This window comes from Lactuca sativa, chromosome 7 (genome assembly GCF_002870075.4).
Source record: "Lactuca sativa cultivar Salinas chromosome 7, Lsat_Salinas_v11, whole genome shotgun sequence".
Classification (NCBI taxonomy): Eukaryota; Viridiplantae; Streptophyta; class Magnoliopsida; order Asterales; family Asteraceae; genus Lactuca; species Lactuca sativa.
Genome location: NC_056629.2, coordinates 64,005,418 through 64,020,117, shown reverse-complemented (window position 1 = coordinate 64,020,117; position 14,700 = coordinate 64,005,418).

Below are 14,700 nucleotides of genomic sequence, written 5' to 3'. Positions count from 1 at the left end.
CCGACGGGAAAACACGAAACCCAATGGGGCGCCCCGATAAGAAACCCGAAAAATATCGGGGCGGGTTTGGGAAACCATGCCCCGCCCCGAACACGCCCCGTTGCCATTCCTAAAAGTACATACAAATTTAACATATACTAATGTGTTCAAACAAGCATATACAATAATTATTCCTAGACTCTATAGGAACTTCGTCTTCTTGTGATTGTAACTTCAACTGTCGTCCTATCTCCAATTTCTCCATAAAAAATCTTTTTCATGTAATGCCATGTCTTCAAGGTACACTATGCCATAATTTATTCTTAACCAATCCATTATTTTGAAACCATAATTATGAACAATGAACATAATTAGGGGTTTCATTACTTCCTAAAAAGCGGTTACAATAATTATTGATACTATATGCCTATTATGTCTGGCTACACAATATCCATATAGAACATCTGCTTCATATCTTGGATCTTGGAGAAGTGGATTTTATTTTTATTTTCCTCAAGCGTCTCATTCTTCACCCTTTGCTACATCCAAGATCATATGGTATGCCCTCGGTTTTGGATTTGGCGGGACATTTGGCCATGCAACTTCTTTTTTCTTTGGGCAATCATCTTTGAAGTGCCCCGGATTCTCCACACTTAAACATACCTTCTGAGCAGCAGTGCGTTTTTTTAGCATAGTGACCAGTTTTGCTACATCTATAGCAGGTCACGACCTCGTTGCATTTCCCTGCGTGCTTTACCTTACAATTTTTTGCACCACCTTGCCACCTTTTTATCTCCAAACTTATTATTGGGGCGGGACTTTGAAAACATACTCTTCTTCCCTTTGTTGTTTTTGTTTCCTGGAGACTCGTCAAACTGCCTCTTTTCTCTGACTTCAGCCTTGTAGGCAACCTTCACCTTAATCATGCTTTTAACAGCTTTTGCAGCCAAAACAGATGCCTCAAAAGTAGGAAACTAATTAAATGGGACAATGTACTCCCATGGTAGCCCCTTGGCATACCTGTCAATTTTGGCTAATTCGTCCGAGACAATGTGCAGAGTGAACTCTATCTTGTCGGTGAAAGCATTGGTGTACTCGCCAATAGTCATATTCTTCAAAGTCAGGAATTGGTTCTCTAGTTCCAGTATGTTCTAAGAAGAACAATACTTCTGCTTGAAATGCATTAGGAACTCTGCCCATGTTAGTTGCAATGGCTCATTTAGGCTTATTATCTTTCCCAATATGTTCCACCAACAAACAACTAAGCCCTTAAATTGTCTCACAATATAAGTGGTCTTCAATTTTCTCGTGCAACTGCATGTGATGAAAGCTTGTCCCACTTGTGAAATCCAATCCATAACTCCAATTGGATCTTCTTTCCATTGAAATATGATGGCTTGCAAGTCATGAAGTCTTTATACTTCCAGTAAACTCTGGGTTCATCATTCCTTCGGACCTCTGATCCCTCTGGTCCTTAATAAGTCTCAGAGTTATTTTTTCCTTCCTAGACCATTTTTCCGTCAGAAGGAATCGGTCCATTGTTGACTCGCTCCATAACTACTGGTTCGTTGACCACTGGTGCTTCATCCCTAGCGCAAGCTAGCTCTTATGTTAGAAAATCCCTAAACTCATGTCTTTGTTGATTGATCAGATCTTCCATCATCGCTCGAGCTCATTGCACAGTGAGCTGAGTAACTTCTCCTCTGTTGTTTTGAGGTGTTGGACCTCCCTCGTTGTTGACGACTCTACCGCTCCTTGTAATCGTCATTTCGTTCTATACACCGAAGCAGGAGTTCAATGTCATGAGGCGAGAATATAAATAAGGAGGATTTTAGTTATACTTTAACACATACATCCTCCTTATCACTCCCAAAAATTATCTACCAGGTCTAATATATTACTTATTTTTTTAGAATCTTAAACACATAAAGTTTTCTAGATCTGGTTGGCAATAGACCATAAATCTAATAATAGCAATTTAGATAGGCAACTTAAGGCATGCTATTTTATAATCAATTAGCACATAAAAGCAAATTAGGCATCTTATCCCTAAGTAAGCTAGTGCGTGTGTTAATTTAGATAAAACACCTAAAATATAATACACATACACCTCCTGATCATTGCTTAGTATTCTAAGTTTATGACTAGAAATCCTCTAAATTCCTAGTTCGCTTAAACTAATGCTTTGATACCAACTGTGACATCTCCAAATTTCACGGCCATTTTAAAACTTTTATTTATGCTTATTAAAACAGAGTATTTTATAAGTATGAAAACTTGTCCCAAAAATATTATTTCGATGTGAGATAATATTAATACCGAACATTTCCAAAGAAGTGTTCCACATTAATATCTTTTAAAGTTTGGGATGCTATAATTGATACAAAACATAAGCATAAACGGGCCACAATGGTATTCTAGTAGCCTACTAACTCCATTTATCTATCAACAGATAATTACATTATCTATTAGCACCTTCGTATTGCTACCTGTGATACAAAGAAACTGAGTGAGTCAGGTTAGGAAACCTGATGAGCACATAGGGTTTTCAACCTACAATAATGTTGTTATATTTTATTTTACACAATTAACCCGATTACCCATTCTTGTTATTCTCACTCCCTGATCTCAAGATGATGATCTTATTGGACCTATCCTAAAGGATCTTTGTGAGTAGATAATATTACTATGGGGGTTCCATAGTAATATATGTTAATATGGAAACCATGATGGGGATATAGTATCCGAATGTTCATTAACACCCCTAACTGTTGTTCCACCAGACTACCAAGAATAGTCAGTGGTAGTCATTTATACTCTGTTAGATGACTGGTCCCGATAATACAATGCATGACCTTTCACCATTACTTTATTTTATTCCCTTTTACCCTTTACTACTCAATGTGAATACGATAAAGTAATTTATATAAATAAAATCAAATAATATTATAGCACAAATAGATAGCACTTACATATAACATTTAATAGATACTTCATATCTATGTGTAAGCTGAAAGTAACAATGCACTCACTTGTCTTAGGTGGGCGACTGATGATCTAGGCAGAGTTTCGCCTAACACCTTAGATATTCCCTTAATGTAACCTAAGTATGATTAATACATAGTTTTAGTCTAATGATCCTGGTGACTAACATTAGTCTAGATTCCTCATTAATCCGAATGTCTACATGAAGATCTATTAAGTAAGGATCAGTCAGGCAAGACAGTTGGGAGGCATGATCATTTTGGCGTATAGTCTTTTTGAAATCCAACAACCAATCCATCATCACCATTCTAGTCACCTCTCCTATAAGTAGATCAATCAATATTATGACTTGGAATCAGTGATAAATGTTATTTATAGGTTCACAATAACGAATTACGACTATAAATATAAGTTACGATGAAAGTAAAAGAGCATAGCTTAACTTATAGAGGTTTTAGCGATAACCAAGAAAATGCACAAGCAGAATCCCGACCCCAATACTCTTATTTGCTGATCTCCTAGAGATTCAAAGTTTCTACTAATATACCCTAAAAGGTGGGAAAGATAAGGCTCAAGGGTGAGAGAGTATTTAAGAGAGAATTGGAGGGTTGATGAGGAAGAATGAACACATTTCACAACCTATTTATAGGATAAATAGGAGGGTGAGACATGCCTTATACTATGCATGCCGCGTACACGGACCCTGCTAGCTCCTCAGGTTGCTTGCCATGTGTCGCTTCACATTCATCCATACCTCCTTCTTCTAGAAGGTGACACGTATCACATTCTTTTAGACCCATGTGTCACATTTTGTGGAGCCACGTTGACGTGTCTCTTAGAGGAGCACAGCTCCCGACCATGCTACGTGGTGCCCTCTCGTGGTGCCACGTCTTCAGCGCGCGCGACATACTTTGGACGCGTGCGATTTTTCATATTTTCACAATGTCGTGACTTCTTCATACATGTCACAACTAGGAATTTTGATGCTTTGTAAACATTGAACAATGATAACATGGTGATTAAAACTTGAAAGCATGTATGATGCTTATTCAATGACAACAAAAATTTCATCAAACGATCTATACAAACACTTCAAATAGTCAACAAAGAATTGTAAACCCTAAAAATCCCGGTTTAAGTTCATTTTGGACTAGGATTTTCTTGATGGGCCTAATGGACCAATAAGCTTCCAATTTGATTATTTTGGGCTTAGGACCCTTAAATGGACCCTAATTTGACCCACTTTCATGAAATTTAACATTTTGAGCTATGATGTATCCAAAAATGAGTTGGTTTACCTTAATAGGCCTTATTTGGCCACAACTAACCTAATTAGCTTTAATGGGCTATGAAACCCATTCTTTCATTCTAATTGGGCTGTAAACACCTCTAAGGGCCCAATGGGCCGAAAACCATCAAAATGGGCCTCCTATTATTGGAACCAAGCATTAAAGGCCCATTCCATCCCTCTTCTTTCTCCCTCTCGACCATCTATATATATATATATATATATATAAAGAGATTAAGAGAGTTGACTTTTATGTTGACACCTCATGATTATGCAACATACCTCTAAGCTATATCCTTCATGTATCCATGCCAAGTTCATGTATCAAGGCAAGCTCATTTCCCCCCCCCCCCCCCCTCTCTCCTTATCTACGGCCGAGAGCACCACACACCACCACCATTTTCATTTTGATCAAACTCTTACAAGAAAAACTCTCAAGGACCCTTCCCTTTTTCTCCAAATTTTCAAGCACTGGTGTGTGTCTTCAAGGATTTTATCAGTTAATATCATCATTCTTGGTAAGTCTTTACTTGAATCCATGGTTTAACTTCTGTATTTCATCAAAAATCTCATCTTAACTCATGCAAATTCATGATCATGCTTCTTAGAACCCATCTAAGCCTTAAGACCTCTCAAGAAACTTGCTAGGGCCGAGAATCACCTCCACCTCTTCCAATTCTTCTTCAAACCGAGAACAACTAAGCAAGGTGAGTTCATACCCCTCTATTTTCGGTTTTCATATGTTTTATGGGGGAGAATAGAAGTAAAATGTGTAGATCTATGTGTATTTGTGTGTTATGTGTGATTTCTTGTGCTTATGTGGTAAATATGTGCCAAAAATGAAAGATATTTCGAGATCTATATTTCATGAGGGAAAACTATGTGATCTAGGATGTATTACACATAACTAGTTAAGAAAATCTACCATATAAGGGTTAAAATAAACAAGTTACAACATAAGACTCATTATTGGGTTATTTTTGTCAAATAAGCAAAATTTTGGGAAAAGATTGTCATTCACGGTTTTTTAAGGACTAAAAGAGTCAAAACAGTAAAAATAAATGTTTTTATGAATATCATACTCTTTTAAGGGCTAGAAATGTAATTTGTAGCTTAATGGGCCAAATTTTGGGCTTTTCGGCCCATTGAGCCAAAAATTGCAAAAAATACAACTTTCAAGGGATTGAAATGGTAAAATTCTCAAAACAGGGGTTAAAAGGGTAAATAAAACTAATTTAGGGGTTAAAATGATGTATTTTCCAAACAAGGATAAAAAATGTAAACTTTTTGGATTTTGGGCCAAAATTGTAAAAATTGCAAAAAGTTTTGGGCTTAAACTGAAAAACTCTTTACTGGAGGGTCTGAAACTGCCACAGAGTAAATTTTGAACTAAAAGCATCACTTGAACAAGTCTATGGGTCAAAAATGTCAAGAAAATGATTTAAGTGCCTAAAATGTCTTTGTCATTTTTATTAAAGAAGGGCTGAAAAGGTCAAACCAATATTTTGAACCAATTATTTTATAACTAAGATATTTGAGTCAAAAATACCAATCTACAACTCATAAAAATAGAAAGATGAATATATGTGAAATTCCAAATATCGTTATAAACAACCGACCGGCCTCGTGTCGATATGAAATTAACAATCGTTCAATCAAACCTTCCAACAATTATACTATACCTAAAACAAGTAAACATTCAAATCTTTGGGCTTGAAAATCTCAAATCATGCTTATTGGCCCTTCGTGACCCATTAACATAACTTTTGAGCCCAACGATAAAAATCAATGTTATTGGGCCTCCTGTGACCCAATTACATGTTTAAGGGACCCTCAATGGCTTTCAAGTGCTATTAGGCCTCAGTGGCCCATTAGCATTGCTAGTAAGGTCCAAATAAATCAAATGTGAAACGGTCCATCGTGCCCTTCGTACACCCAATAGCCATAAATAATACGTGAGATTAGTAGGACCTTGTAATCCTCTTCTTCTCGTTTATTAGGCCTACCTTCAATTTAGTAAACATATACAGGTCGTTAATCAATGGTAATCAAATTCAAGTTAGATTTAGTGAGTTATAACAGGTGGCACCTCTATGAGTCGTTTGTAGTCTGTAGTTATAATCAAAGTCTCCTGGAGGGAGAGCGAGAGTTTGTGTATAGATTTATACGGGGGTGACTCCCACACACCTCAAATGTTCGCTATAGTTAGACTCGGCCAGTCTAGGGTGACAAAATCTTAAGATCAATTCCGGCGTTCGTTAGAATGCCAAGACAGATGAACTAGTCATTATCATGCATGGTTATAACGGCTCACATAAACAAATCTAGCACTATCCGAGTAATCAAGGAAAAATCATAAGCATTCGTTGTGACGGTATAACAATTTGAAACAATTATATTTTCTGATCGGAAAACATCGGGTTTTTCGAGGAAATCAACATCATTCATTTGTACTTTTCGATAGCTATAAGGCAAAAGTTTTCACTTGTACACGCTTTGAAATCACTCATGCATAAACCTACGGATCTCCACACTTTGGTATAAACAATTGTCTTTTTCAGAAAATATCGGATTTTCTCAGTTTTATAAACTACACAAAACGTTTTCACAACAACCATGCTTATGAACTCACCAACATTCCATATGTTGACTTTTTCAAAATAACTTGTATTCTCAGGTAACAGGCAAGCCGAGGAGTAGTACCAAGTATGTTAGGGTGTTATGCTTTTGAAAACTTTCAAACGATTTATGTTATAGATATGTAATGTTTAAACAATGTAGTTGATGTGAACAATGTCAGTTGTGATGTATTGATGCATGGTGATGTTTATGTTATGATTCATGTATATTCATTGTGATGATATTCAATTTAAGTCACGCGAGCCCTTGGACGTTTCCGCCATCTGGTTCGAGGGTGTGACTATACGAGCTTCATTTTCGGTGTTCTTTATATCCCCGAAAATCTCTCGACGAGATCTACAACTTTTCTTTAGGCCCCAATAGCTAATTCTTACCTTATCAAAAATTTATATTTTGATAGGCTTAAGCTGTTAGAAGTCGCTGCAGAAAGTATAACTCTTATAGATGGACTTTGTTCTAGACTTTCTTTATATCGTTGGGCTCATACTAATGAGATCTTCAACCCTTGTTTAGATGTTTTTGGTTAACAATCAACCGATTATAATTTCGATTTCTTTGCCCGCACTGTTATGCTGAAACTTAGATAAATCATAACTTCCTCTTACGAAGTAAGATTTGGACATTGTCTCTATGCATGCTCTCAGTTTAACGACGACTACTATGACTTTCATTTAGGTCACTTATGCTAAAAATTATTTTATCAAAAATTCACTTTTTATGACGCGAATATCGTGCCGGTTAATCGTGAAACTCCAAAGAAGCATAAATTCTTCATAAGAAGTTAGATTTCAACGTTCTTTATATGTATGAAATGCATGTCACATATACTATATGTCACACCCCGAAACCGATGGCGGAAACGTTCCGAGGCGGAGGACGTCATGTAAAGTATCACAACCAATGTACATAGTAAGCGTAGTAAACACAACCATTACATTACATAGAAGTATTTACATTTGTTTGAAAGTAAAGTTATACATACATGAATATAGATATATACATCCAAACTGAACAAAAGTAAAGACGACACTGCTAAAATGCTCCGTCTTCTCTAAAAGATCGCGGGGTACCTGTCTAATGCGGACCTGAGAATACAAGCAGTTTGAAAATCAGCATAAAGCTGGTGAGTTCATAAGCGGTTTGTTTTCGTAAAAGAACAACTTTTCTTTGGTTTTCTGAAAAAGTCGTTATCCAAGAAAATCCCATATTTTCTTATAAAGAAAGTTTTGTTATCCATTTGTTACACAGTTTGATTAAGAACAGTTATGTTATCCTAGGAAAAACCCTTATTTTCCTAAAAGTCGGTGGTTGGTTATCGATTCAGAATGCAATGTATTAGTATCTACCATACTTGTAGTATTAAGATAAGTATTCTGAAAATCTGGTTATCTTATATACGAATGTCGAATATCTACTATACTTAACAAGAATGTTATCTTCGAAACTCTAATTTCGCTCAAAGGAATATATTAATATACGAAATTTCGAATCTTTGGAGGCACTCAGAGACGTACACTAGCTGTATTTTCGAAGTTCTGGTGACATCCAAAGGCGTGTTTTAGACGTATTTCCGAAACTTTGATGACACTCAAAGACGTACATTACCTGTATTTTCGAAGTTCTAGTGACATTCAAAGGCGTACTTTCGAATTATTTTCGAAATTCTAGTGACACTTAAAGACGTACACTAGTTGTATTTTCGAAGTTCTGGTGCCATCCAAAGGCGTGCACTAGCTGTATTTTCGAAGTTCCGGTGCTATCCAAGGCGTGTTTTATTAGTAATAATCCTAATTTATGATTAGCATGAATCCTTCGTAAATTATAAAATATAACATAAATTATAACATTTTATAATGAGATCTACAATTAATCTTAAAGCTAACTTTGCAAGTTAAACGGTTGGTCAATACAGTTTCAGTGTTAAAAGCATAAGGAATATGAAAACATTTCAAATGAAATAATAAGTTTGAGTACAAGATTTCCTTGTACTTTTTCTTGTATTCCCCCCCTGAAAACATTGAAAAACACGGAAAAAGGTGTAGGGGTATGAACTCACCAGTCGAGAAATGTGTCGACTAGGATGCTAAGTGTCAGTTCAGGGCTTGAACACGCGCGAGGTTCATATGTAATATGAAGAGATACATAATTGTATCTAATTAGACTTTGAACTACTATTTAGAATAGAATATACACTTCGAGGCACGAAAACACTTCATTTCAAGTGTTACGAGTGATCCGGGTAGCATCTAAGGGTGTGTATGGCCTAGACATGGAGTTTGCTCTTCAAGAGTAAACTCCTAATGGAGATTAAGGCCCTAATACCATATCCCCATGAGTTTACAGCCGTAAACTCATGGGTGGTGGGTTCTTGGTTGCTAAATGGTCTTACAACACTTGTGGGATGATGCTAGGCTTAGTTCTAAGGCATTGGAAGGGGATTTGATCAACATATGGACCATTTAAGGAGTTTACGACAGTAAACTAGGAGTTTACGACCGTAAACTCTGAATTACCCTTTTCTTATGTGTTTTGGAGGTCCTAGGTTAAGCACAAGTGTTTCTAGTCCAAAGTACAAGTCATGGAAGGAAGTTAGGGCACCATTTGACCACCTTATAGGAGTTTACGGCCGAGGAACCATTCCTTGAGGGGTTTATAGCCGTAATCTACTAAAGGGATGGTTTATTTCATGTTTAAGGTCCCTAACACAATGGTGGATGGTTCTAGAAATTATTCCAAGGCTTAGGAGGTGTTTAAGGGGCATCTTACACCTTAAAAGGTGTTTGCGGCCTAAGAAAGGGTGTTTACGGTCCAAGCATGTTCTTGGGCCATAAACTCATGTTTACCCCTCAAATTTTAAGGTTTTGGTGTTCTAAATCCAATCTTGTAAGCCCCTAAGTCATATCTAGGCTCCAGAAGTGTTTTGGAAGGGTTTTGGGGCTCCAAAACCCCATTTATGGGTGTTTACGGTTTGGGATAGTTCCTGGGCTGTAAACACAAGTTCTTGGTCCTATTTCATGATTTAAACACGAATTTGAAAGTCAAACATGTTTTACTATGAGCTAGGATGGATTTCTTACCAAATTGGAGCTTGAAATGGATGATTTTGGATCAAAACTTGGATTTGTAGAGAGAGAGAGAGAGAGAGAGAGAGAGAGTGGAAAAGCCTCAAATGAGGTCCACTCAACTTTATATATGATTTTAGTTTGAGACCCGATGGAAATCTACCCGATACTGACGTTTAAACGAAGCTTTTGGTCGTCCCCGATTTAGTTGTTGTAACGCGACGTGGTCGAAACTAAAAATTTTCTAAATAATAATTTGGGATGTTTTCATGTGTTTCTAATGGGTTTGGATACTCACGAGGTCATAATAAAAGTCTTAAATTAAATGACCTAATCCAAAATGTTAACGGAAAAATTGAAAGACAAACGGGTTTTACTGACGGGAATGGGTTACAGCGACGAAATAATTTATGGGTTGTCACATTATCCCCCCGTTAGAGGGAATTTCGTCCCGAAATTTAGAATTAAGACACAATCATGGGTTTGGAAAGGGACGTGGTTATTTCCGTTTTATCGAGTCTTCGCGCTCCCAAGTGAACTCGGGTCCTCGCATGACATTGCAGCGAACCTTCACTTATCGGGATACGACTTTGTTTTGTATGTTTAATCTCTCGATCTATGATTTCGATTGGTTCTTCCATGAGGTTCAGACTTTCGTTGATTTCAGTCTCATCAAACGGATTACTAGGGTTTCATCGGATATGCACTTCTTAAGAATAGAGACGTGGAAGACAGGGTGAATGTTGCTAAGTTCTGAAGGTAGTCGGAGTTTGTAGGCTACGGGATCGATCTTAACGAGGATTTCGAAAGGTTCTATGTATCTAGGGTTAAGTTTCCCGCGATTTCCAAAGCGTATCATGCCTTTTCGGGGTAAGACCTTCAACAGGACACAATCTACAACAAACGGGGTACACCTTTCTGTGTCGGAGTGGTTAGGGGTTAGGCGATTCTGGATGAACCTGCGATAGTAGCCAGCGAGACCCAAGACTTGACGGATTTCTGTGGGTGTCTTCGGTCTACAAGAAGAAGTATATTTGTTTTTTTAACGTTTACATACTGTTAAATAAACTGAAATATAAATATACTAGTTTTTTAATATTAAAAGAGTTTCCAATGCTAAAATTTAAATAATTTTAACATTACAACACCGGAATATAATTCATACAACAACAATAACAACGTTTTTTGAATTTATTCATTCCGTACAATTCGAAGTGACACATTGTGTTGCCCATATTAAGTAAGGAACTCATCGTTTAAACCCACTTTCCTTATAAGACTATGAAGCACAACACTTGTAATGGTAATGTTCCTTCGTGTAACTAACATAAATGGTGTCGGCCTCTTTAATATAGGGACATGGTTGAATTTCAAGAAAAAACACAAAATTTTATAATTACATGAAAAACACTATATTACTTTGTGTCTATTATAATCTTCAAATAATTATTTACACATGCAAACCTTCTTAAATATAGGGACATGGTTGAATTTCAAGAAAAAACACAAAATTTTATAATTACATAAAAAACATTATATTAACTTGTGTCTATTATAATCTCCACATAAATACACATGAAAACCCTCTAATATTAAACACAAGAAATAAACAAAAATTACAATCTAATATAGAAATCTTATTGAAAAAAAATTTAAAAAGATAATTCAATGGTTTCAGAAAGAAATGATTTTAATTTGCACAAATTAGTATATAACATATTATGGTTTTATGATATTTACACACAATGCATAAAAATCAATTAAAATATACCCAAAAAATGTAAAAAGGAAAAAGTGAAGTATGTTTAATTAAATATAAAATAATTTAATCCTTATTTATTGTCTAGACATGTCTACAAGAAATGTATTCCTCCTCCCAGACTTTGTCCATGTCTTTATGGAGAAGAGGACACACATACATTTTTGATGTTTGTGGTCTTCTAAAAACAAACAATTTGCAAGAACATGCATACCTAAATATCTTTCCACCCGCAAACATAAGTGCTTAATTTTTTTTTTCCAAAAAAACAAACACCACCTTAATAAAAACATAGAACATGAAAAATAATGACGGATAAAATAAAATTGATATAATATAACTATACATAGATAAAATTCACATGTAAATATAAATAACAAATAAATTCACTTATAAATAAAGAAAATTCACAAATTAATAAAAAAAAGTATATGTAAAATAAACAAAACATAACAACAACAACAATAATATATATATATATATATATATATATATATATATATATATATATATATATATATATAAAATAAAATGAAAACAAAATAAATAATTTCAAATAAAAAAATACATACCTTAGCAGACAACTTTTGATAAATATGCTACATACCAAATACGATGTCGTGATTCATGAAAAACTCTTTCAGTTGCAATTTTCATTGTTGCATCTTCATCTATATGAGAACAAATGTTGTTTGTTTACCAAATGTTTTCAAGAAAGTTTAAAGGAGGTATACATAAGATTCTATACTTTCGCTACTCATAATACCAATAGAAAAAGTCACAATCTTTCTATAGTTATCAATTTCTGTAAAAGGAACAAAAACCATACAATACCTACAAATAAACATAAAATAAAACTTAATATAAACACAAAAAAATAATAATATAAGAAAGCAAAATATAAAAAAATTATTCGTACGAAATTTAGCATCAAAGGAAACAATGTCCCAAATTCTCTATAGTTGGCATTCACAACTTCATCAGGCCAAAATAACGGCATCAATTTTCCCTTATCACATATAAAACTCAAATGTAAGGTTTCGATCATCTTTCATTTTGTTTAATTATTTATCAACTACCATATGAGCATCATCATTTCCAATAAAGCAATTAACTTTCCTAGCTTGATTCTTATATGTAACAAGAATCCCTCCATCAATGTTATATGTATCTCGTAATTCTTGCATCAATCTATAAGCTTTCATTGGCCTAATGTTTACCATTCCCATATTCTCAATGAATTCTTGAGGAACATTATCCAATTGTCTGTTGGTCCTTAAAAAGTGCATATACTATTCACTAACCAAATCAGAATTATGCCTTTCTTCAAGTTTGTATAACTCAAGCACTTCTGAATTTCTTACTCTTCAAAATTATGCAAAAGCTAGACACTCTTTCCTTTTGATATTGGAATTTCTATGAACTTTGTTTTTTATGACGAGTCGTGTGTACACAAACACTTTGAAGAGGCCATTCTCTACTGCATAACATGTATTGATGAGTAAGAGCACTAGTCTCGTTTCTTTTCTTTGTAGAACCCCTCCTCACATCAAAATCAAATTTAGCAACATAATCCTTATACATTTTATTGAATCATCAATGCTTGGGTATTTTCTCTTCAACTTTGGTTTAACATCATCAACATTCTCAAGAATCCAGATTATATGAGTACCACCAAAAAAGAAAAACTCAAAAGGTATATGTTCATCTAATTAACAAAAGAAACCACATAATAAGTTAAAAGACACATTATAACTAAATAAAGAAAAAAATGTAAATTCATAATTTAATAACAAGTCAAAGTAACATTAACACATCAAAACAATATTTTATATATTAAAACATCATAAATCATTAAGTTTGTCGAGACCTTGGTCTCTTCAAAAAACATCAAAAATCACAAATTAAAGAAAGAACCATTTTAATATTATTTGAAAAACAATAACAGTATAGAAGATATTGTAACTTAAATTCACATTAAAACAAACATAAATTTAAAATTAATAAAAGGAATATAAGCAAAAACAACAACATAACATGTCAATTCACGTGTTAAATAATCGAAACAATAAAACATTAATATTCCCAGTTTATTAACTAGGAAGAAAAATAAAAGATTAAACACTAAATTTATAACTAAAATGAAGAAAAATGATTATTTTTTATTTTATTTTATTTTTGCAACAAAAAAATCTACAAAAAATTAAATTAGGAACAAAAGAACAAAACGAAACTTATAGAGGATTTATAAACAAAAATCGACATACCAGATGCTGATTCAACTTCGATTTCAATATCAACATCGAAATCCATAGCAAAACTTTCACCATGAAACTGACCTCAAGATTGATCATTAAATTGACCTAATTCTGATATGATTTGTACACCACTATCAATACGTATTGACTCAGAAAGAGAAACCGATGATCATTCATCTTAAAACGAACTAAAATTAGATCGAATTATCAACGAAGACTAGTCAATTTGATTAATCAAATATCCTAATCCACTACAATCATTTTTAGAGAATGGTTCCATCTAAACTACATATTAATGAAAATCAATCAATTTATGATGCTTAATTAATTGAATCGATGACCTTTAGCAACAAAGAAGATCACAAAAAAATCTCGAAAGGAATCATGAAGAATCTCTGATGAAGATAAGGAGAAAAGTTCAAATATGTCATTCTCAATAAATCTTAAGATAAAAAAAATCTTAAAACAAATATTTAATTAGATAATAACTTTTTTGTTTGAATTTGTAAAATACGTAAACACCGCTTACATTAAATATAATGTCAACTTTACAATCAACAAAAACAACTTTTTAAACATTTTTGAAAAACATTTTTGAGAAGTCACATAAAAACCTTTAATGATAAGTTAAATATTAGAGGTTCTTAGGGTTCTTAACCTTTTTAGTTCTCATTTGATCATATATATATATATATATATATATATATATATATATATATATATATAGAG